Source organism: Pongo pygmaeus, chromosome 13, assembly GCF_028885625.2.
Source record: "Pongo pygmaeus isolate AG05252 chromosome 13, NHGRI_mPonPyg2-v2.0_pri, whole genome shotgun sequence".
In the NCBI taxonomy this organism is placed as follows: Eukaryota; Metazoa; Chordata; class Mammalia; order Primates; family Hominidae; genus Pongo; species Pongo pygmaeus.
In genome coordinates this window covers 71410970-71433271 of record NC_072386.2, presented here as the reverse complement: position 1 = coordinate 71433271, position 22302 = coordinate 71410970, and the positions used below count along the sequence as shown (strand labels likewise).

The window sequence follows — 22302 nt, the reverse complement described above, 5'->3', positions numbered from 1 at the left end:
GGGTGCCTGTAGTCCCAGATACTCGGGAGGCTGAGGCAGGAGAATGGCATGAACCCGGGAGGCGGAGCTTGATAAAGTGAACTGAAAATTTTTTCTCCTAGTTTTAGTAAACACTTATTCTTTCTTTCTTCCAATAAGCTTTATATGTTGGCCCTTCCTGGAGCCTATTTTCGTTCAATAGGCATTCCTTGAAAAGTTTCATCTTCTATCATAATTGAAAATCTAGACATGAGCATCCAACTCATCTCCATGAAAATGGCCCATAGGAATCACAAATTCAGCATGTCCAAAATCAAGTTAATCACCTGACTCTGCTAACACCTCATCTTTCCAAATTTCCTACCTTAGTGAATACTAGCACTGTCCACCCAATTACTCAAGGTAGGGTCCTAAGCATCAGTCTTGGTTCCTTTCACTCCTTTACCCTCCAAATTCAGTCTCTTTTAATGTGTGCTATAAGTAACCTCACTTTAATATAGTTCTGATTACTCCATATCCAGTGCCACTTCCTTAGTTCAGTCAGAGTTCTTTACAGTTGACTAATTTGCCTCTAGTCTTTTTTTTTTTTTTTTTTTTTACAAAAGAAAGATGTTTAGCGGACTTACAGTTCCATGTGGCTGGGGAGGCCTCACAATCATGGCAGAAGGTGAAAGAAATGTCTCACATTTAATTTGCCTCTAGTCTTATCCCCTTTCAAGTCTATTCACCAAATAACTGCAAGAATAATCCCTCCAAAGCACAAATATGATCATGTCAAACTTCAACCTAAAGTCCTCCAGGGGTCTCCATAATCTTTGAGATAAAGTCCAAAGTCCTCAACAAAATTCATCATCTGATACTGATTTCACACTTTCTACTTCACACACAATATATTACTTTAAATTCCTCCAGCTCTTTATGCCCTTTCTCACTCCAGAATTTGTACCAGCTTACACACATAGCCTGAAACTTCTTTCCCTGGCTATCTCTCCTCTCCTTCTTTTCACCTGGTTAACCCCTGTTAGTTTTTCAGGGCTAAATGTAGGTGTTGCTTTCTCTACCACCTTTACCCCTATTATAAGCTAAGTGCCCTGTTTATAATTCTGTCATTGCACCTATCAATCTGTACTTCTGTCTCTGTACCACGAGATACAACTGAATGCAGAGAACATATCTATTCATTCCCAAATGTCCAGTGCTTAGCACAATATCACTTCCAAATAAATGAATGAATGAAATATATTTTATTTCTAAATGCACCCTCTATAGCAATGTGACTAATTGTTTCAAGAGGGAACTCACTAGAGGCCAAGAGACATGTTATAAGAGGCAGTGATGACCTAAACCAGAAAAGCGGGAGTGGAAAAAAAGTAGCTATATGGAGAAATAGTTTAGAGGTAAAATCAGCAGAATTGATTATTGGATATTGGGGCTAAGGGAAAGATTATGGTATGAAATAATTTTTGGATTTCTGACTTGGGCACCAGAATAGTGATATCTTAACTAGGATACAGAATACGAGAGGAGAAGCAGGTTGGATAAAGGGCATAGAGATGATGAGTTTTAACGAGTTTGCTCAGGGCACGTTGAGGATTAAGTGCATATGGGAAGACCAGGTGGACTTATTTGGACTTAGGCATATGGAGTGAGGGGAGTAGTAAAAACCATAAATGAAGTGGCATGATTAGCCTGTAGTCCCAGCTACTCGGGAGGCTGAGGCAGGAGAATGGTGTGAAGCCGGGAGGTGGAGCTTGCAGCAGTGAGCCGAGATCACGCCACTGCACTCCAGCCTGGGCAACAGAGCGAGACTCCGTCTCAAAAAAAAAGGAAATGGCATCGGAGGGGCGAACGTGGTGGCTCACACCTGTAATCCCAGCACTTTGGGAGGCTGAGGCAGGTGGATCACCTGAGGTTGGGAGTTCCAGACCAGCCTGACCAACATGGACAAACCCTGTCTCTACTAAAAATACAAAATTAGCTGGGTGTGGTGGCGCACGCCTGTAATCCCAGCTACTCGGGAGGCTGAGGCAGGAGAATCACTTGCACCCGGGAGGAGGAGGATGGGATAAGCCGAGATCGCGCCATTGCACTCCAGCCTAGGCAACAAGGGCAAAATTCCATCTCAAAAAAAAAAAAAAAAGAAAGAAATGGCATGGGGGAATAGTTGGTGGAAGAAAGAGGTCAAGCACAGTGCCCTGGGAACATCAACTTTGTAACAGGTTGTGCTAGATTTCTTCCTTTTGCCCCTCCAGATCCACTGTCCATCCCATCCCAGGAGATTGACCTATATGGACTAAGCCAATGGGCTTCCTTGCCCTCTGGTTTTGCTTTGGTTTAGTTCATGAGAAAGACTACCAGTAGACAGAAGGAGAGAGGAGAATGACATCCAGGTATTTATTCTCCAGCTCACTCCCTGCTTCATCCCTCTACCAACTACCTCTTCAGGTTCCAGCAATGGCCCTCCCTACCTATCAGGGCCAGGTGTGGTAAGGAAGCCTCGCTGATACTAGCCAGGGGTACTGTCCTAGTCCTTCTTGCTTTTCCTAAGCCATACACACTTTTTAAATAACTCTTTTATTAAAATCTCCCCAATTACGGCTAGGCGTGGTGGCTCACACCTGTAATCCCAGCTCTTTGGGAGGCCGAGGTGGGCAGATAACCTGAGGTCGGGGGTTCAAGACCAGCCTGACCAACATGGAGAAACCCCATCTCTATTAAAAATACAAAATTAGCCAGGCGTGGTGGTGCATGCCTGTAATCCCAGCTACTCCAGAGGCTGAGGCAGAAGAATCACTTGAATCCGGAAGGTGGAGGTTGTGGTGAGCCGAGATCCCGCCATTGCACTCCAGCCTGGGCAACAAGAGTGAAACTCCGTCTCAAAAAATAATAAATAAATAAATAAATAAGTAAATTATCCCCAATTATTCAGCTTGAAAATGCCATCAGTTTCCTAAAGAGACCCTGAGTGATACACAAAGGATGCTAGGAAAGAGAGTCAAACTAATCTGATAAACTAACTCTATCAAGGTGATTTAGTAGATTACTCTTCCCAAGTAAACAGAGTTATCTGAAAACTAAACAATAACCCTAAAAGTGGAAATTTCAGGCGCCAGGACGAAGGAGGAAGTGGTTGTTAGCTAGAATGAATGTAATGGCAAATAACTTGGAAATTCTTAAGGATTAAATTCCAACGAAGCACATTCCAAAGGGCTAAAAAACTCTACATATAAGTCACTTCTATGTGCCTATGGTGACATGGTCTCATATTATAATAAATTTTGAAAGAGTTAAGTGGCAGGGGTTCAAAATAACTGAGTATAAAATACTAGCATGTGGGGGATGGATCTAAAAGGATAGCAGTCTTGCTAACTTAATGGGATCCAACTAATGGGGTCCAATAGCTGAGCATCAAAATAGCACAAAAGATATGCAAAAATATTAAGAGAAATTCAGCTGTCTGCTCCACTGGAACCATAAATAAGTAATATTAACATATTCGGTTGTATTAAGATAGGATTTTGACATACATGTATATGGCCTCAACATTATTTTGAATACATTCAAGCTGGATAGTAGCCTTTATTGGAGTTCTTCCGATTATAAAATAGGTCACGCTGACTCTGGGCCAGTTCTGTGACATCCCCTTCCCTGTCTGTATCCTCCTGGTCATCTTTACTGCTCCACAATGTATGACTCACTTCCTACATGAGCCCTCTAAACAGATTCCACTTCATTCTAGGCGGCTATTGTCTGTAGCTATAACCCCTCAGGACCCTTATACTGCCAGCTTGTTTACAGAAACTGGCTAGATTGCAAATTTAATTTGTTTTTCTATGATTTAGCCAATCAACCCTGCAAGAATGCAGAAAAAAAAATAGTGGGGGCAACTCAAGAACAATTAAAATGTCAGCCAGGCACAGTGGCTTGTGCCTGTAATCTCAGTGATTCGGGAGGATCGACTGCGGTCAGGAGTTTCAGGCTGCAGTGAGCTATGATGGTACCAGTGCACTTTAGCCTGGGTGACAAAGTAAGACCCTGTCTCTAAAAAAAAATTTTTTTTAAGGAACAATTAAAATATCAACGTGTTTAGAAAGAAACCTATTCGTATTGCAAATATGAAATACTTTTGATGTTGATATTCAGGTCATTAGAACTTAGTGTCAATCAGAGTGTTAGAATTTTGCTTTGACTTACCGATGAGGCAAAAAAAAGGCAGCAGACCCAGAGCTTGTTTCCCCTACTTACCTCAAGTCAACAATCTAAAATCAAAGAAAAATCCCGAACTTCGAAATAACTCTAAAGTTCACCTCTTCTAACTTCCTTCTTAATTTGCTAATATCTTCTATGATGTCCCTGACAAAGTCACTTGTTCATTTGTGTCAACAGACACAAATTGAGCACCTGTTCTTGCCAAGCACCACTTATTTAACTCCAAAGATGAAAGCTCTTTGGTCGCTACTTCCAAGAAACTCACACTAAGCCTGTCCTTGAATGGTGACTTCATGACATAAATCATTATGATCAAGTTCTCTTGAATCGAAATTGCCCTGCACTACTTCCAGAAGAGAAAATTTTGTTCTGTCTTCAAATATTTTTAGGGAGTATTAAGTTTTTGTGCTATCCACCCTGACCTCAAGATATTTTGGCGAAACATACCAAGTTCACTCAATTACTCCTCATATGATTTAGCATCTAAAACACTCAGAACCCTGGTCACACTCCTCTAAACACATTCAAGTTTGTCAAAGCCCCTCTTAAAGTGAGGAGATCAGAATAGAAAATCTATCACAGATGTTTTCTAGAATGACTAGGGTACTGACTTTTTTTTTTTTTCTTAGACGGACTTTCACACTTGTTGCCCAGGCTGGGGTACAATGGCGCGATCTCAGCTCACTGCAACCTCCACCTCCTGGGTTCAAGTGATTCTCCTGCCTCAGCCTCCTGAGTAGCTGGGATTACAGGCATGCACCACCATGCCTGGCTAATCTTGTATTTTTAGTAGAGATGGGGTTTCTCCATGTTGGTCAGGCTGGTCTCTAACTCCTGACCTCAGCTGATCCGCCTGCCTCGGCCTCCCAAAGTGCTGGGATTACAGGCGTGTGCCACTGCGCCCAGCTGGATACTGACTTTTTCTAATGCAACTACAATTCCTTGGCCTTTTGAAAACACTTGTCTTTGCAATCAGACCCAAGTTCATATAAATAGATGATTTTGTAATCTTGGACAAGTTGCTTCACGTCTCTGAACCCTAACTTCATCTGTGAAACAGAGATAATCATTATTTCCTTATAGATTTTTGGTAAGGGTGAAAATATATGACATGTAAAGCCTCTTAGCACAGTACCTGGTACATAGTAGATGCTCAAAAAATTGGTATTGGGCTGGGCACAGTGGCTCACACCCAGCACTTTGGGAGGCTGAGGTGGGCGTATCATTTGAGGTCAGGAGTTCGAGACCAGCCTGGCCAATATAGTGAAACCCCATCTCTACTAAAACTACAAAAATTAGCCAGGCGTAGGGGCACATGCCTGTAGTCGCAGCTACTAGGGAGGCTGAAGCACAAAAATCTCTTGAACCCGGGAGGCAAAGGTTGCAATGAGCAGAGATCGCGCCACTGCACTCTAGCCTGGGGGACAGAGAAAGACTTCGTCTCAAAAAAAAAAATTGCTAATTGATGCCCTTAATATAATTTTTACTTTCACAGACACAGCAATTGCTGTTTTTTTTTTTGAAACAGTCTCTCTTTGTCACCCAAGGTGGAGTGCAATGGTGCTATCTCGGCTCACTGGAACCTCTGCCTCCTGAGTTCAAGCGATTCTCCTGCCTCAGCCTCCCATGTAGCTGAGACTACAGGTGCCCGCCACCATGCCCGAGTAATTTTTTTGTATTTTTTAGTAGAGACAGTGTTTCACTATGTTGGCCAGGCTGGTCTCGAACTGCTGATCTCAGGTGATCTGCCCACCTCAGCCTCCTAAAGTGCTGGGATTACCGGTGTGAGCCACTGCACCCAGCCTTGTTTTTAATTTTCCACAGAAACTGACACCAAATTCAGTCCCATCGTTCCTTTATTCAACTGATTTTCTCCCTGACATTTCAGACTTCACGTTTACTATTGTAACAGTTCATGTGTGTTCATCTTATCTTCCCAGTGTATTGAGATTCTCTTTAGATTTATATACTGTTTTGTCACCTGCAGATCGGATACACCTGACCTTTAAGTCTTCATCCTGGTTGCTGGTCATGCTACAGATAGATTGACCAAGGACAGACACCCCCATGACACACCAGGAGACCTTCATCAGGTTTATGCCTGTTCCCAGTTTTCAGCAGTTGTTTAATGAGTTGTGAATAGATGTGCTGCATTGACACCCTACACAAATGTTATTATATTTCCACAAGCACATCCTAAGAGAAAAACCGGAGGATCAATTTGTCTCTGGCATTCCCCATATCTATTTGCCTAGTAACTCTGTTACATAAGAAAATATCTGCTATGATTTAATGAATTTATACCGGCTCTTGATGCTCATTTTCTTTTCTAATTATTTATAAGTCATCTCTCTAATAATTCACAGTATGTCCTTTCCTCCTCCTTCTTCTTTGTATTAGGCAAAATAATAATGAATCCCCAAATATGTCCATATCCTAATGCCAGAGTCTGTGAAATAGTTCTTTCTGTGGCAAAGGGACCTTATGGATGTGATTTTAAGGTTAAGAACTTTGACATAAGGAGACCAGCCTGAATTATCCAATTACCCAATCTAATTACATGAGTCTTTTTTTTTTTTTTTTTTTTTTTTTTTTGAGATGAGAGTCTTGTTCTGTCGCCCAGGCTGGAGTGCACTGACGCGATCTTAGCTCACTGCAACCTCCACCTCCCGGGCTTAAGCGATTCTCATGCCTCAGCCTCCCGAGTAGCTGGGATTATAGGGGCCTGCTTGGTTAATTTTTGTAGTTTTTAAAGTAGAGACAGAGTTTTGCTATGTTCGCCAGACTGGTCTTGAGCTCCTGGCCTCAAGTGATCTGCCTGCCTCAGTCCCCCAAAGTGCTGGGATTACAGGCGTGAGCCACTGTGCCCGGTCTAATCACATGAGTCTTAAAAGCAGAGAACCTTTTTCAGCTGTGGTCAGGGGGTGATAAAGTTCCCTGAGGGAGGTGCAATGTCGCTGGCTTTAACAGAAGAGGAGGAGGGCCACAAGCCAAGGAAAGTGGGCAGTCTTTGGAAGTCAGAAAAGGCAGAAAACAAATTCTCCTCTACAGCCTCCAGAAACAAATGTAGCTGTGCCAAAAGTTGATTCAGCCCAGTGAGACCTATGTTGAACTTCTGGTCTTCAGAACTGTAAAATAATAAATCTGTGTTGTCTGAAGCCCCAAAAGTGCTAACTTGTTACAGCAGCCATAGGAAACTAATAACTTCTCATCATCTTTCTCCTGCTCTTTTGTGAATTCATACTTTGAGTTAACGTAAATTTTTTTCAATTTCACTTTTGGCCAATTGGGGCTTAATCTGGCCATGACATTGGAGACCAGGATAAGTCTGGTGAATAACAGGAAGTCATCAGTTAATCTCTCAATAACAAATCATTCTTGTCTCTCCATTTATGTACGTTGCAATGACATACCTGTGTAGCAAAACTTTGTTGGAATTGTAATCACTATGACTACATAACTGTATTTCTTTTTTGACACAAGATCTCACTTGGTTATTCAGACTGAAGTGGCATGAATATGGCTCACTGCAGCTTCAACCACATGGGCTTAAGTGATCCTCCCACCTCAGCCTTCCAAGTAGCTGGGACTACAGATGCACCACCACACCTGGCTAATTTTTTGCTTGTTTGTAAAGAGGAAGTCTCACTTTTTGCCCAGGCTAGTCTTGAACTCCTGGGCTCAAGTAATCCTCCTGCCTCAGCCTCCTAAAGTGCTGGGATTACAACTATATTTCTTTTTTAAAAAAAATCTAAAAATTCATCTAGTCTTTACTCCCTTGCACTTCTGATGTAAATCAACAAAATTTGGTGTGGTTTTACTAAATATATTCTATCCTTACAACCTGTACAATAATGTTATTGTGAAAGGTACACTTGTGAGCCAGAGCCCAACTCTGTCACTTACCAGTTTTGTGACTTTCAATAGTTATTTCTTTCTGCACCTCAGTTTTCATACCTAGAAAAACAAGGACATTTGATGAGATAATCTCTAAAGTCTCTTTCTTCCTCCAAATTGCCATGTTTTATCAGAGTATAGACCAAAAAAAAAAAAAAAAATTGTCCCTGTTTCTTTGCCAAAAGGATAAACCAATTAAAATACGTTACATCATTCCTTTGTTCACGCCAGTCAATTTACATGAAATGCACTCTCCTTCTTTATTTTCTTTTACCACTTATATTTCCAGCTAGTAAAATGCTCCTCTGCTTTCAAGTCCCAAATCAAATGCCACTTCTCATGAAAACTTCCTTGATCACAGCATCAGGAGTTAATCTTGCTCTCTTCTGAAATACTACAGCACTCATTTCCTGTAGGCTTATCACACACTGAATTATTCTCCTTTGTTGCCATGTCTTGCCACTCCAACCAGACTGCAGCCTTCTGGAGATGGGACCATGTTCCTTGTCTGCCAGTCACAAGTGTTGAGTAAATATCCTGGCTGGGTGCAGTGGTTCACGCCTGTAATCCCAGTACTTTGGGAGGCCCAGATGGGTGGATCACTTGAGGTCAGGAGTTCAAGACCAGCCTGGCCAACACGGTGAAACCCTGTCTCTGCAAAAAGTACAAAAATTAGCCGGGCGTGGTGGCACACGCCTGTAATCCCAGCTACTCAGGAGGCTGAGGCAGGAGAATTGCTTGAACCCAGGAAGCGGAGGTTGCAGTGAGCTGTGATTGTGCCACTGCACTCCATCCTGGGTGACAGAGTGAGACTCAGTCTCAAAACAAACAAACAAACAAACAAAAATCCTGCCTTCTCTCCTGTTATAATGGAAGTGGTGTCCTACTTCTCCTATTTAAAGCCCATCCTCTTATAGTCTTCTGATTCCTCCCCTCCTGCCTCTCACAGACTCCATGACATCCATCATCTCCTATCTCTCCTTTTCCTTTAACTTTTCCAGCTTCAGCTCATCAGCTCAACTGTCTCCCATTTGATTAAAAAAAAAAAAAAAAAAAAATTCCTCCAAAGGCCCCATATCCAACTCCAGCCCCATCCCCGGATCTCCCACTGTCACATGTCATGGAGGAGTGGAGGTGTGTACATCCACCTCCTCTACTTCACCACCGCCTCCTTGTGCTTCTGCCCACTGCCGTCTGCCTTCCACCCCATCACTCCACAGAACTTCCCTCAAGGCTACCAATGCCCCCTACTCACTATAGACAGTGGACACTATACTTATCCTCTAGGCATCACTTTCTGCTATTGACCAAGAGCTCCTTCCTGAAACCCCTTCTTCCATGGCCCTCTGTGGCAGGACACGGCTCTTTCTGCCTGGATGCTCCTTCAGTCTCCAGCGCCTGCTCTCCTTCTGTCATTCACCTCCTGCACACTCACCCTCCTTAGAGTTCTATCCTGGGCCTTCTCCTGCACTTGGTCTACAGGTTTCCCTGCACCCCTTCTATCCTCAAAGCACCCATCATCATGCAAAAGAGCAAATTAGACTAGCAAGGCCTTTGCTCTCCAGAAGTTTATATCCTAATATACAAACATAGACAATAGACAAGCAAACAAATAAATCCTAAGATGATTTCAGACAGTGATAAGTGCAATGAAGGAAATAATTAACTGGAGGAGGATATTTTAGGAAGGGGGGTGAGAGAAGGCTTATCTGAGGAGGTGACACAGAAGCTGAAAAAAAAAATACCTCTGGTTACTACAAAGAGCCAGTTCTGAGATGCGCCACGGAAAAGCATTCCAGGCAAAGGGAATTTACAAGTGAGAAGGTCCTGAGATGGAAAAGATTCTGCCCTGTTTCAGAGAGACAATAGGAGGTCATGGCATTTGATGAGGCGGCAGCAGGATGCTGGAGTCCAATGCAAAGGGCCTTGTAGGCTGAGATGAGGAATTTGGATTTTCGTCTAAGTGCACAGAACAGCTATGGGTGATTGCAGCAGCCCTTCCTGTGAATTTCCTACAAAAGCCAAGTGTTTTTTAAAATGCAGATCTGTTCTTATCACTGCCCTGAGGAAATCTCCCCAGTAGTTTCCTATGCCCTTAGGAAGGTCTGAACCCTTGAAATGACCTCCAAGGGCAATCATGCCTGCTGTGATCACTGCCTATGTCCAGGCCTGTCCTTGCCACAACCCCCTTGCCCTTCACGTGCTAACCACACTCTAGTAGCTTTAGGTCCTTGGACACATTGGGCTCACCGTAAACTCCAGACAGTGTTGTCCAAGAGAAATATACTGTGAGCCACACGTATAATTTTAAGCTTTCTGGTAGTCACATTATGCAAATAGAAAGAAACAGGTGAAACTAGATTTTTGTTTGTTTGTTTTTGAGACAGGGACTCACTCTGTCACCTAGGCTGGAGTTCAGTGGTGCCATCTCAGCTCACTGCAACCTCTGCCTCCTGGGCTCAAGCAGTCTTCCCAGCTTAGCCTCCCAAGTAGCTGGGATTACAGGCATGTGCCACCATGCCTGGCTAATTTTCGTATTTTTTTGTAGAGCCCTATTAATGGGATTTGTAGTGTTCACCTGGTTGAAGGGATCACCTGGTTGAAGAGCAAAGACCATAGAGATAGGACCTCTTGACAGTGTCAGGAGACATAAGGTGCATCTTTCGTTGTTGTTTTATTGACAGATGCATTGTTATAAAAGTAATGCATTTACTTGTTACAAACTTCAAAAGGTACAGATATGAAGAGTAAGTCTTTCTTCATCCCAATTTCTAAGCCATCCCCTTTCTGGAGACTACAAATATTACTCGTTTCTTATATTTACTTCTGTTCTCTTCTAATGGAAAAAACAAAATCATCTTACAGACTAACATTTTTTAGTTTTCTCAATAATGCGAAGAATGAAAGAACCAACAACCCTTCCTTAGGAGGCACGCTTTGGACTATTATCTGCTCTCGGGCATGTGCTACAGAATTAATGGATTTCTGTACTTTCATTTAAATGGGGAAGCAATAGAATTGGGAATTGAATTTTTTTTTCTTGCTATGGGAATTGAAATATTTTTATCCAAACAATTATCCTTAGTTGAGGTCTTTTCCACTGAAATATTACTAATCACTAAATGGAGTAGACAATTTTTTTTTCTTTTTTTGAGATGGAGATTCATTCTTGCTGCCCAGGTTTGAGTGCAATGGCGCAGTCTTGGCTCACTGCAACCTCTGGCTCCCAGGTTCAAGTGATTCTCCTGCCTCAGCCTCCCAAGTAGCTGGGATTACAGGTACCCACCACTATGGCTGGCTAATTTTTTTGTATTTTTAGTAGAGACAGGGTTTCGCCATGTTGGCCAGGCTGGTCTTAAACTCCTGACCTTGGGTGATCCGCTCACCTCAACCTCCCAAAGTGCTGGGATTACAGGCATGAGCCACTGTACCCGGCTGGAATAGTCAACTCTTTAGACTTACATATCACTGGCCATGTAAGCAGCATTAAATGCCCAAGTCCATCCTTTTACGTGGTGTAAGTGTTAGGTATTATTCTGTCTATGTCTGAGAGGGAAATTTTCAATACAAAATGCCTTGACCAGGTCAGTCAGGCACGGTGGCTCACACCTATAATCCCAGCACTTTGGGAGGCCAAGGTGGGAGGGTCATTTGAGCCCAGGAGTTTGAGACCAGCCTGGGCAACACAGGGAGACCCCATCTCTACAAAATATAAAAAATAAAAAACAAACAAACAAAAAAACCCCAAAATGCTTTGACCAAGGCTGAAAGGTCATGAAGGGAACACTTCTAGGCATATGATTATTGATTTTTATTTATATTCCATTCCAGTCTCCACAGCCCCAACCCCTTGCTTGTATCTCTCTGGGCCTAGCAAAGCCTCAGCAGACCCTACAAAAGAGAAGTAGAGCCAGAAACCAAAAGATTCTCAGGGCCCATATGCCCTGACCCTTCCTGTCCCCTCTTCCCCACCTTTGGCCACCCGGGTAGCTGGAGAAGAGGCTCTAAAAGAACCCTCAATTGGTTCTGGCCCCTTTTATCATCACAAGAATGCAGGTCTGAAAAAAAAAAAAATGTCTGTTAAAGGTACATTTTAAAAATTGGTAAAAATCAGGCCAGGAGCGGTGGCTCACGCCTGTAATCCCAGCACTTTGGGAAGCTGAGGCAGGTGGATCACCTGAGGTCAGGAGTTTGAGACCAGCCTGGCCAATGTGGCGAAACCCGTCTCTATTAAAAACACAAAAATTAGCCAGGTGTGGTGGTGGGTGCCTATAGTCCCAGCTATTCAGGAGGTTAAGGCAGGAGAATAGCTTGAACCCAGGTGCCAGAGGTTGCATTGAGCCGAGATTGTGCCACTTCACTCCAGGCTGGGCAAAAGAGTGAAACTCCGTTTCAAAAAACTAAATAAATTGATCAAAATCTTTCAGATTTTGCTGTTTGAATGGCATGTGTGTGTGTGTGTGTGTGTGCGTGTGTGTGACAGGGTCTTGCTCTGTTGCCCAGGCTGGAGTGCGGTAGCCCAATCTTGGCTCATTGCAACCTCTGCCTCCTGGGTTCAAGCAATTCTCGTGCCTCAGCCTCCCCAGTAGCTGGAACCACAGGCGCTTACCACCACACTCGGCTAATTTTTGTATTTTTAGTAGAGACAGCATTTCACTATGTTGGGCACGCTGGTCTTGAACTCCTGGGCTCAAGCAATCTGCCTGCCTCGGCCTCCCAAAGTGCTGGGATTACAGGCCTTTAACCACAATGCCTGACCTTGAATGGCACATTTTTATAGACTGTTGTTGTTGCTGTTGTTTTGAAAAAGAGTTTCACTCTTGTTACCTAGGCTGGAGTGCAATGGCACGATCTTGGCTCACCGCAACCTCCGCCTCCTGGGTTCAAGCAATTCTCCTGCCTCAGCCTCCCGAGAAACTGGGATTACAGGCGTGTGCCACCACACCCAACTAATTTTTGTATTTTTAGTAGAGACAGGGTTTCACCGTGTTGGCCAGGCTGGTCTTAAACTCCTGACCTCAGGTGATCCGCCCACCTCGGCCTCCCAAAGTACTGGGATTAGAGGCATGAGCCACCGCGCCTGGCCATTGTTGTTGAGACGGAGTTTCACTCTGTCGCCCAGGCTGGAGTGCAGTGGCACGATCTCGGCTCACTGCACACTCTGCCTCCTGGGTTCACGCCATTCTCCTGCCTCAGCCTCCCAAGTAGCTGGGACTACAGGCGCCCGCTACCAGGCCCAGCTAATTTTTTTGTATTTTTAGTAGAGACAGGGTTTCACCGAGTTAGCCAGGATGGTCTCCATCTCCTGCCCTCGTGATCTGCCTGCCTCAGCCTCCCAAATTGCTGGGATTACAGGCGTGAGCCACTGTGCCTGGCCTTTTATAGGCTTTTCACAAAATTAGTTTAGCAATATGAATAAGGAATCTCAAAAATGCCCATTCAAGGGACTTGCCTAGGAATATCACTTCTTTGAATATATCTTAAAGAAATAACCCAAACATGGAAAAGTTTCAAGCACAAAGATGTTTATCACAGTGTTATTTACAATAGCAAATAATTGTCATATGCTGAAAAGGTAAAGTAATGGCAATACAATAATTGAAACTAATATTACTAAGATTATATGTTAATTTATAACAAAGGTGATGTCAGAATTAATACAAAACAAAAAGATAAATACATAGAAAGTACAGCATAGAAACTGGGATGAAGAAAGACTTACTATTCACTTCTGTACCTTTGGTATTTTGTAACAAGGACACAGTATAAGATTAGAAGAAAATATAAACAAAAAGTCCCCTGGGTCATTAGGCAATGGGTAAACTTTTGCCTTTACTGTATCAAATACATAAATACATTAAATAGTGTGTTTGAGGATAAGTCATGTGGGAAAAATGAAGCAGAGAAAGAGAGGGGGAAGCACTGGAGGGGTGGGGTTCACAATTTTTGTTTGTTTGCTTGAGACAGAGTTTCACTCTTGTTGCCCAGGCTGGAATGCAATGGCATGATCTCGGCTCACCGCAACCTCCGCCTCCTGAGTTCAAGTGATTCTTTTTGCCTCAGCCTCCCACATAGCTGGGGTTACAGGCATGCGCCACCACGCCCAGCTAATTTTGTATTTTTAGTAGAGACAGGGTTTCTCCATGTTGGTCAGGCTGGTCTCAAACTCCCGACCTCAGGTGATCCGCCCACCTCAGCCTCCCAAAGTGCCGAGATTACAGGCGTGAGCCACTGCGCCCGGCCTGGGGTTTACAGTTTTATACAGAGTGGTCAGGAAGGCATCACTGCCAACATGAGATTTGAGAGAAGACTTGAGGCAAGGGAAGCAGACAGCCACTGGCTATCTGGGGAAAAGCTTCCCAAGCAGTGGGAAAGGAAGTGCAAAGGTCCCGAGGCAGGAGTAGTCCTGGTGTGTTCCAGCAGCAAGGAGGGGTCAGTGAGGCTGCAGTGGAGGGAGCACAGTGGGAGCCGTGGAGACGTTGGAGCAGCACAGGTGCTGGTGCAGGGCCTGCTGGTAAGGGGGTCTTTGGCAGTCACTCTGAGAGAGGGGGGAGCCATTTAGTAGGTGGGAAGAAGAGGAGTGACAGGATCAGGCTCAGGCTTGAGCAGCCTCCCTCTGGTTGTAGGTTGAGAATGGACAGAGGGGTTGGCAGGAGCTAGGGGCTGTGGCTGTCATCCAGGCAGCTGAGAAATGGTGACTAGACCAGGCGCTAGGGAGTAAAAGCAACGGAGTAAAAGCAACTGAACTCTGGATATATTTTGAAGGTAGGGCCTCTGCTGCTGCTAACAAGTCGCCAACATAAACTGTGTAAAACTCAAACATGGGCCGGTGCAGTGGCTCATGCCTGTACTCCCAGCACTTTGGGAGGCCAAGGCGGGTGGATCACCTGAGGTCAGGGATTCACGACCAGCCTGGCCAACATGGTGAAACCCCGTCCCTACTAAAACTACAAAAAATTAGGCATGATGGCGGGCGCCTGTAATCTCAGCTACTTGGAGGCTGGGGCAGGAGAATCGCTTGAACCTGGTAGGCGGAGCCTGCAGTGAGCCAAGATCGCGCCATTGCACTCCAGCCTGGGCAACAAGAGCGAAACTCTGTCAAAGAAAAAAGAAAAAAGAAAAAAACAAAACAAAACAAAAACCCTCAAATATACTTTCCTCTTTCCTAAAACTTCTTTGGAAACTTAGCCTATGATGGAGTGCTGATGGAATAACGTGTGACCGTCTTTAAGGGAAAGACATTCTCATGGACCTCTGATGTCATCCCTAAGTGATTTTTATTAAAATGTTATTTTTAATATATGTAAACTTAAAACTAGATACAAAGAATGTTTTCATATAGACATCATGCCACAATAAAACCAAAACAAACTTATAGGTGAACAAATGTAGGAAAGTCATACAATTCAAATGAATACTTTTAATTTAATGGAACAAATACAGAATGGTCACTCCTCTCAACAGCATGAAAGTGGTGCTCCCTGCCCAGGCTCTCCTGAGTTCAGCCTGCTGGCCTCATGCTTCTCAGTGACTCAATGCTTCCACTGCTTGTCTCTATTTATGTTATGCAGAATCTTCCTTTGTACATCCTGTGATGAGGTCACTGGACCTTCACTTAGTGAGAACACAACATTCACATGTCTGAGTGTTTTGTTTTTTTTAAATCATTTACAATGATTTTTCTATGACAAAGAAACTGTCACTCTCTGTCACCAAGAAAATCTTAAACACAGATAAAAATGCAGGCCCTGAAAGTATGTGGAAGCTCTCTGTTAAGTTGATCATCCAAATGAACCAAAATATGTTGATCTTCACTGATTATTAGCATCAAAATGAAAATACAAAATTGAATTCTCACAGAGAACTCAAGGCCCCTTGAGAATATGACTAAAGACTTTCAAGGATCTTCAGACCTTAATTTGAGAAATATAAATGAAGTGAAAAAGATCCTTGATTAAAAGTCAAAAAAATCTGGCTAAAAATCACAGCCCTGACATTTGTAGCAAGTGGGCCTGGAATGTTTACCTCACAGATCTGTTAGAAAGATTAACTATGATCTGATAAAAATTATTTCTGAAATCATCTTATAACATGTTAGAAGACGCCTTGGCCAAGTATCCTGGAAAACAGTATGAGAGTAACTGATACATGTGTGACAGTGGGCACTGCTGTCCCAGGGAAGCAGAGGAAAGAAAAGGGGAAAGGCCTGTTGTTTAGTTATCATTATGGATAAGAATATTCCAACCTTCCCTTGCCCCCATCAGGGGGTTCAGATTTTGAATACAATTAGAAAAATACTAGTTCACAATTTTGCATTTAAATTACATACAGAATTATTCTGTTTCTAAAATAAAGCCAATCCTCACCCCAAATTTTTATTATAAATAGAAAACATAAAATCTTTTATTCCTAGAGGCCATTTTGGGATTTTATTGTAGTATAGTCTCACGCTCTGATTATGGACATGTGTACATGAAGTATATTTGCTGAAACTTGTTGCCTGATTTGAAATTCAAAACTTTAGAAATGCAAACATGCAAACATGATTGCAAATATGCAAAGTACAAGGTCTTATACGAATGGCCCTAATCAAGGCAAAGTCCTTTAAAATAAATACATAAAACAGAGTTTAGAATAGGCTAAGAAGCAGTAACACATGCAAAGTAGCTAATTGCTCTTGGTTCACCATGAATATTAATCTTATTTAACCTGTAAAAGATAACTACAGGGAAAATACCAAAAGGCCCGCTCCGTGTCCCATCATTTTTCCACCCAGCCATTTTGCAGTTTTCACTTCTCAATTTCAGGCTCTGAGCCTATTCTTAGACATTCAATAATACAAAGTATAAGCCACTGCATGTTAGGCATGAATTAATTAACAATAATATCCAGGTTGCTGGCAACATACTGCCAGCAGGTAGGGTCAGGCAAGATGGGTGGTGGAGAGAAGGTGTGTTCTGTGGTCTTATGTCAGATACCACTGAGTTGAGTAAATGGACAATGGTGCATTTCATCCTGCCTATGGGTCTTTGGACATTTTACCCACCATCACAGCCCTTGCAGAGATAGCCACCCATGCAGAAAGAGATAGGACCCCTTGAGAGCGTGCTGACTGACTCGTCCAGGTCAGGAGGCCACAGTGAGCACAGCCCGTCCAGTGAGCTAGCAGAGGCAAGTCTCCAAAATGACAGTCCTCCAGGAAAGAGTGGACATCTCAGCTCAGACCAAATTAAGCAAGAAAAAAACAACAGTGAGCATGCCAAAGAGAATCCAATCCAAGTAAGCCTAGAAAACCCCCTTAGCTGCTTCAATCGGCAGTGGTCACTGCTTCCTTAGGGAGGAGAAACTAGAGGTGAATATAAGAACTCATTGAAGTCCCATGCACTATGGTACATATAAATATGAGTGTAACTGCTATGTATTTAGTTTGCTTTAGAGCGTGGGTCCAGTCATTCTCAATATATTGTCATCTTTGGAGTTTCGAGTTAAAAACAAACAAATAAAAGAATCTTATAGTTTTTGCCATATAGATGCATCTGATTAGGTTTTTGATTTCTGACTTTTACCAAGACTCTGATTATTACCAAGATGGCCAAAATCCCTAAGAAACATTTCTCAAGTCCATATGCAAGTATGTTATGTATGTTTAGTAAATGGCTGCTGCTTGCTTTGATTAGAACCCATCCTTCCTTCCAAGAAAGAAGTTCCCTATTTGGAATTGCTCCTTTCCGCCCTCTAAACATGTGGTTCAGGGGGTTGGGGGAGTGCGGCCATGTTCTTATATGACTCCGCCTCCACCAACTAGAGTTGCCTGGACCTGGCTGGGGCCCCTGCCTGAAGCCAGCACAGTCAGAGCCTTCCCCAAGACTTTTCTATCTAGAATTAAGAAACAAAATCAGGCTCTCTTTGGTGTTTTAACCCACCGTATGTAAGACTCAGATCTACAATGAGAGAGAAAGCCCTGGATACCAGGAAGGATGGAGCTGCAGACAGAGAGAGAAGGAATCCAGGGAGCACTTGGAGTCCTGGTTCCAGTTTTATTTCATTTTATTGTTAAATTTCTGGCTGGTTCCTTGTCTTTCTCATAGATTGACCTCTTAACCCCGCCTTCAGTTACTTAAAATATCCCAATATTCTCCCAATACATTCCTCCTTTATTCTTAAACAAATTCAATTTGGGTTTCAGTTGCCAGCAACCCAGGGGATCCTGAATAATAAAACAATATGTGGTCATTGTCTCACTCCTCAAAGGATAAACATGAAAATGTACAACTGCTAAAGGACTAGGTGGTGATTCCAGCTACAACTTTATTTTAGCTAACATGGATAGGTGGCTTACCACAAGTTTAGCCTCAAGGGTTAGGCTGATATCAAAGCAAAAAAAAAAAAAAACTCGATTTCCACATTGTTGGATTTCCACATTAACGAAAGGGCAATCGCTGTAGGAGATAGTGGGAAACAGTAAGGATTTTCAAAGAGGGCTTCTTTCTTTCATTTTTTTTTATTATTATATTTTTAAAAATCCTCTGCTTCTGAACCCTTTGCTCCACAGGCAGTACAGCTGGGGAAGCCATGGGCGATCTCCCCCTCACTCTACCAGCAAGGCCCGAAACGACTTGCCTCCCGGTCATTGCCCCTAACTAAACAGGGCCCAAGGCTGGGAGAAATCAAAGAAGTTATTTTTACAAAGGAGGGTTTTTTGCATGCTGTGCAGGTCCATTAGGAACTGTCTGGCTGGAAGCTGAACCGTCTGAAGCGACTGCAGCAGGAAGAAATGGCAATCAAGATCCTTCTGCCTAACTCTTCCCTCTGCTTTCCCTTCACTCCTGCCACTGCCACCAAACCTACATCCAAATGGCAGCAGAGACATCAGCACCTGTCTGGTTCAGAAGAGCCTTTGAATCTCCCCTGGCGGGGCACAGTTGGGAAGCAAAAAGTGTTTGCTTGTTTGTTTGGTTTTGCTTTCTTGAAGGAAACCTTAAGACAACACAGCACTGCCCTCAACATCTCCCACCATGTCGGTGATTGGGAGATGAAAAGGACAGACAGCACCACCCAGGGTGGAAAACACAAATTAAGACTTGATCAACTGAGCAATCCCCTGCTGAGGCCCCCCAACTTGGCCAGACCTGGTAACAACAGAGACAATCCCACAATGGACAGGCCGGCTCTGCTGCTGCCTGTGCAGTCAATTATTATTTTAAAGAAAATCTGAAATCTTCACCTCCCACACACATCTCCCAAACAATAGTCCTCCCCTCTGCTTCATCATGGAGGAAGTCTAAAAGGGTTGCAATTCAGTGATTACTCTCCCTTCCTCCTATATGTGGGCATTAGCTTCAGTCCGAAGACTGGCCTGATGTTAGCTAAATGAAATCTAGAGGGTTAGATTTTTAGCTGTTGTGAGTGTGCATTCCTTCACAAAGACACATTAAGAACCACAGAAAGAAATGCCCTGAGATGAACGGAATTCATGTGTGGGTTTGCTCTCCTGTACCTTGGCAGAAAGGGCCGTGCCTACGCAAAGAGAGTAGCTTCATTGAAAGTTGCACAAGTTAGGCTAATGTTTCAATGTGTCATTGAGTTAGTAGAGTGAGGATTATTTATCTTTTAATCAGTAAAAACACTTTTGCTGAGTATGAAAACCAATGAAAGTGTTTTATTGCCTGAATTGTATTCAGATCTGTTTATTACTTTTCATTGTTTTTAAGCCCTTAATCAAAGACTTCACAGCACAGGGACTGAGTCCTGTGGATTTGTTTTGCAAATGGGTTTTCACATGTGTTAACTGTGACTTCTGGTAAAGAAAACCAGAGCTAGACAGTGGATAAAGCAGTAAAAACAGATTTTATTCAGGAATTATTGCAATCAGGAAAAAGAGACCCCAGTGTAGAACTGAGCTCTATTGCAAATGAGACAAGAAGGGGTAGGGACTTATAGCCAAAGAGCAGGTTTGAAGAGTGGGGAGAGATTGGTGGATGGAAAATTACTAAGAGGAGACATCAAGGGTGAGGGGAGATTCTTGGTGCAGACAGGGCAGAATGATCAGATATCGAAGGTAGGGGATGAGGAATTTGATCAGATACGGAAGAATCTGATATCAAAGCTGTGAGATTCTCTTTAACTTAACTGGACTCTTGCTAAAACTGAGCAATGCAGGCCCAACAAAATGTACACTGAAGCCCAAGGTTGAGCCATGTTGCGAAGAGGGCTTAGAGCAGTCTCACTAGAGCTGGGTCAAGGAGAGAGTTTTTGTCATATTTACCATCCAGAATTTACAGGGCAGATATATACTGTTCCCCTGAAAGCAGTCTTCTGAGGAGGCAACACTAACGCTGGCGTCACTTAAAGTATTTCTGGATCCTCTTTAAACATTGCCTACAGAAAAAGTGAACCAGATCTGGGTTTGAATTCTTGCTTTACCACTCATTTACAATCTAATCTGATAATTAATTTCTCAGCCTGTTCTTTCATCCATGAAATGGGGTTACTAATACCTACCTTTCAGGGTTGTTGAGAGGGTTAGAGAAGATAGCTGATGTGTAACACTGGTTAACTTTGGAAACACGTAAAGCCTAAATAAATAGCTATTCTAAAGATCGCCTTTAGAGCTGGCGATGTTCTTCTAAATGTCCCTAGTGGTTACAGACTTGGTTTTCTGGATTTTTGAAATGGCCTAAATTTATCAAAGCCCATCCCTATGGGAAAGATATCAAACTGAGTAATACTGTTTTTGGTCAGAAACAAAGTTTACCTCTTAACATTATGAGGCTGCTTTTGTCACATTACTTGGAAACTGGTTCTGAAGAAATGGCCAAAAAGAAATTCCTAAGTGGTTGCCATGGCCTTCCCTGGTGGTTGTTGGCTTCCACTCCAAGTCTGCACAGCTCTATCTACCACTGCCCCCTGCCCATGTATAGTCTCAGACCCAACACCCATCTCAACCTAGGCTGCCTGGCTTCTTGTCCATTCAGAGGCTTAATGTTTAGTCACATTCCCAGACCTGGTTTCTAGTAACACATTTACAAGAGCTGGACTCCTGAATCAGCCCCTGAATCACTCTATTACCATACAGACTGCATGCCCAAAAATCAACTTTTTTGTTTGTTTGTTTGTTTTGTTTTTGAGACAGAGTCTCATTCTGTTTTCCAGGTTGGAGTGCAGTGGTACAACCTCAGCTGACTGCATCCTCTACCTCCTGGGTTCAAGCGATTCTCCTGCCTCAGCCTCCCAAGTAGCTGGTTCTACAGGCATGCACTACCACACCCAGATAATTTTGTATTCTTAGTAGAGACAGGGTTTTACCACGTTGGCCAGGCTGGTCTCAAACTCCTGGCCTCAAGTGATCCACCTGCCTCAGCCTCCCAAAGTTGTGGAGGCGTGGCCGGCCATAGATGTTAACTTCTTTTTTTTTTTTTTTTTTGAGATGGAGTCTTGCTCTGTCACCCAGGCTGGAGTGCAATGGTGCAATCTCGGCTCTCTGCAACCTCTGCCTCCTGGGTTCAAGTGATTCTCCTGCCTCAGCCTCCCAAGTGCTGAGACCACAGGCATGTGCCATCACACCCGGCTAATTTTTTGTATTTTTAGTATAGACGGTGTTTCACCATGTTAGTCAGAATGATCTCAATCTCCTGACCTTGTGATCCACTGGCCTCGGCCTCCCAAAGTGCTGGGATTACAGGCATGAGCCACTGTGCCTGGCTAATGTTAACTTCTTAAGAAGCTATTTTTACCTTCAGATTCCAATATTGTCCCAGTTCACTGACCTGGGCTCTTCCAGCTCCCAACCCTGACACGTGACCACGCTGAGCTCTCTGTATCACCCTGGTGCCCCCTCAGCATGCCAATTCTCCTGCTATTTGAAATGGGCCTTGCTACACAGAAGAAGAATCCCTGTATAGAAGATTCATCAAATTCTTCTTTGCAAGCAATAGAATCAAACTGACTAGTTTTAATAGAAAAGTAATTTATTGAAGGATATTGGGACTTGAAAGAAGATCAGGAAAGGCTAGACAACCAGGCTCAGTAAATGGGCAAGAAGAAGAAAAACTAGAATCAGCCACAGCCAGAGCCAAAATCATACCTAAGCCCTTACTGGTGAGGACACTGCTGCCACCAGCACTGAGTGCTGGACCTCATGGCCACCACCTCAGCTCTGTACATCACATGCAGCACCCCTCAGCTCCTGCCACTACAGGCATCCCCCAAAGGGATTCT

General features: G+C 43.3%; 1 long non-coding RNA gene across 1 annotated transcript in view; it reads right to left on the bottom strand.

Annotated features, from left to right (window-relative positions):
• LOC134737909 (uncharacterized) overlaps positions 1–22302 on the bottom strand; it is an 81085-nt gene that overhangs the window by 44570 nt on the left and 14213 nt on the right. Inside the window, exon 4 of the long non-coding RNA XR_010123325.1 lies at positions 8095–8145. This is a non-coding gene — a long non-coding RNA (uncharacterized LOC134737909). The remainder of the gene's footprint in view (positions 1–8094; positions 8146–22302) is intronic.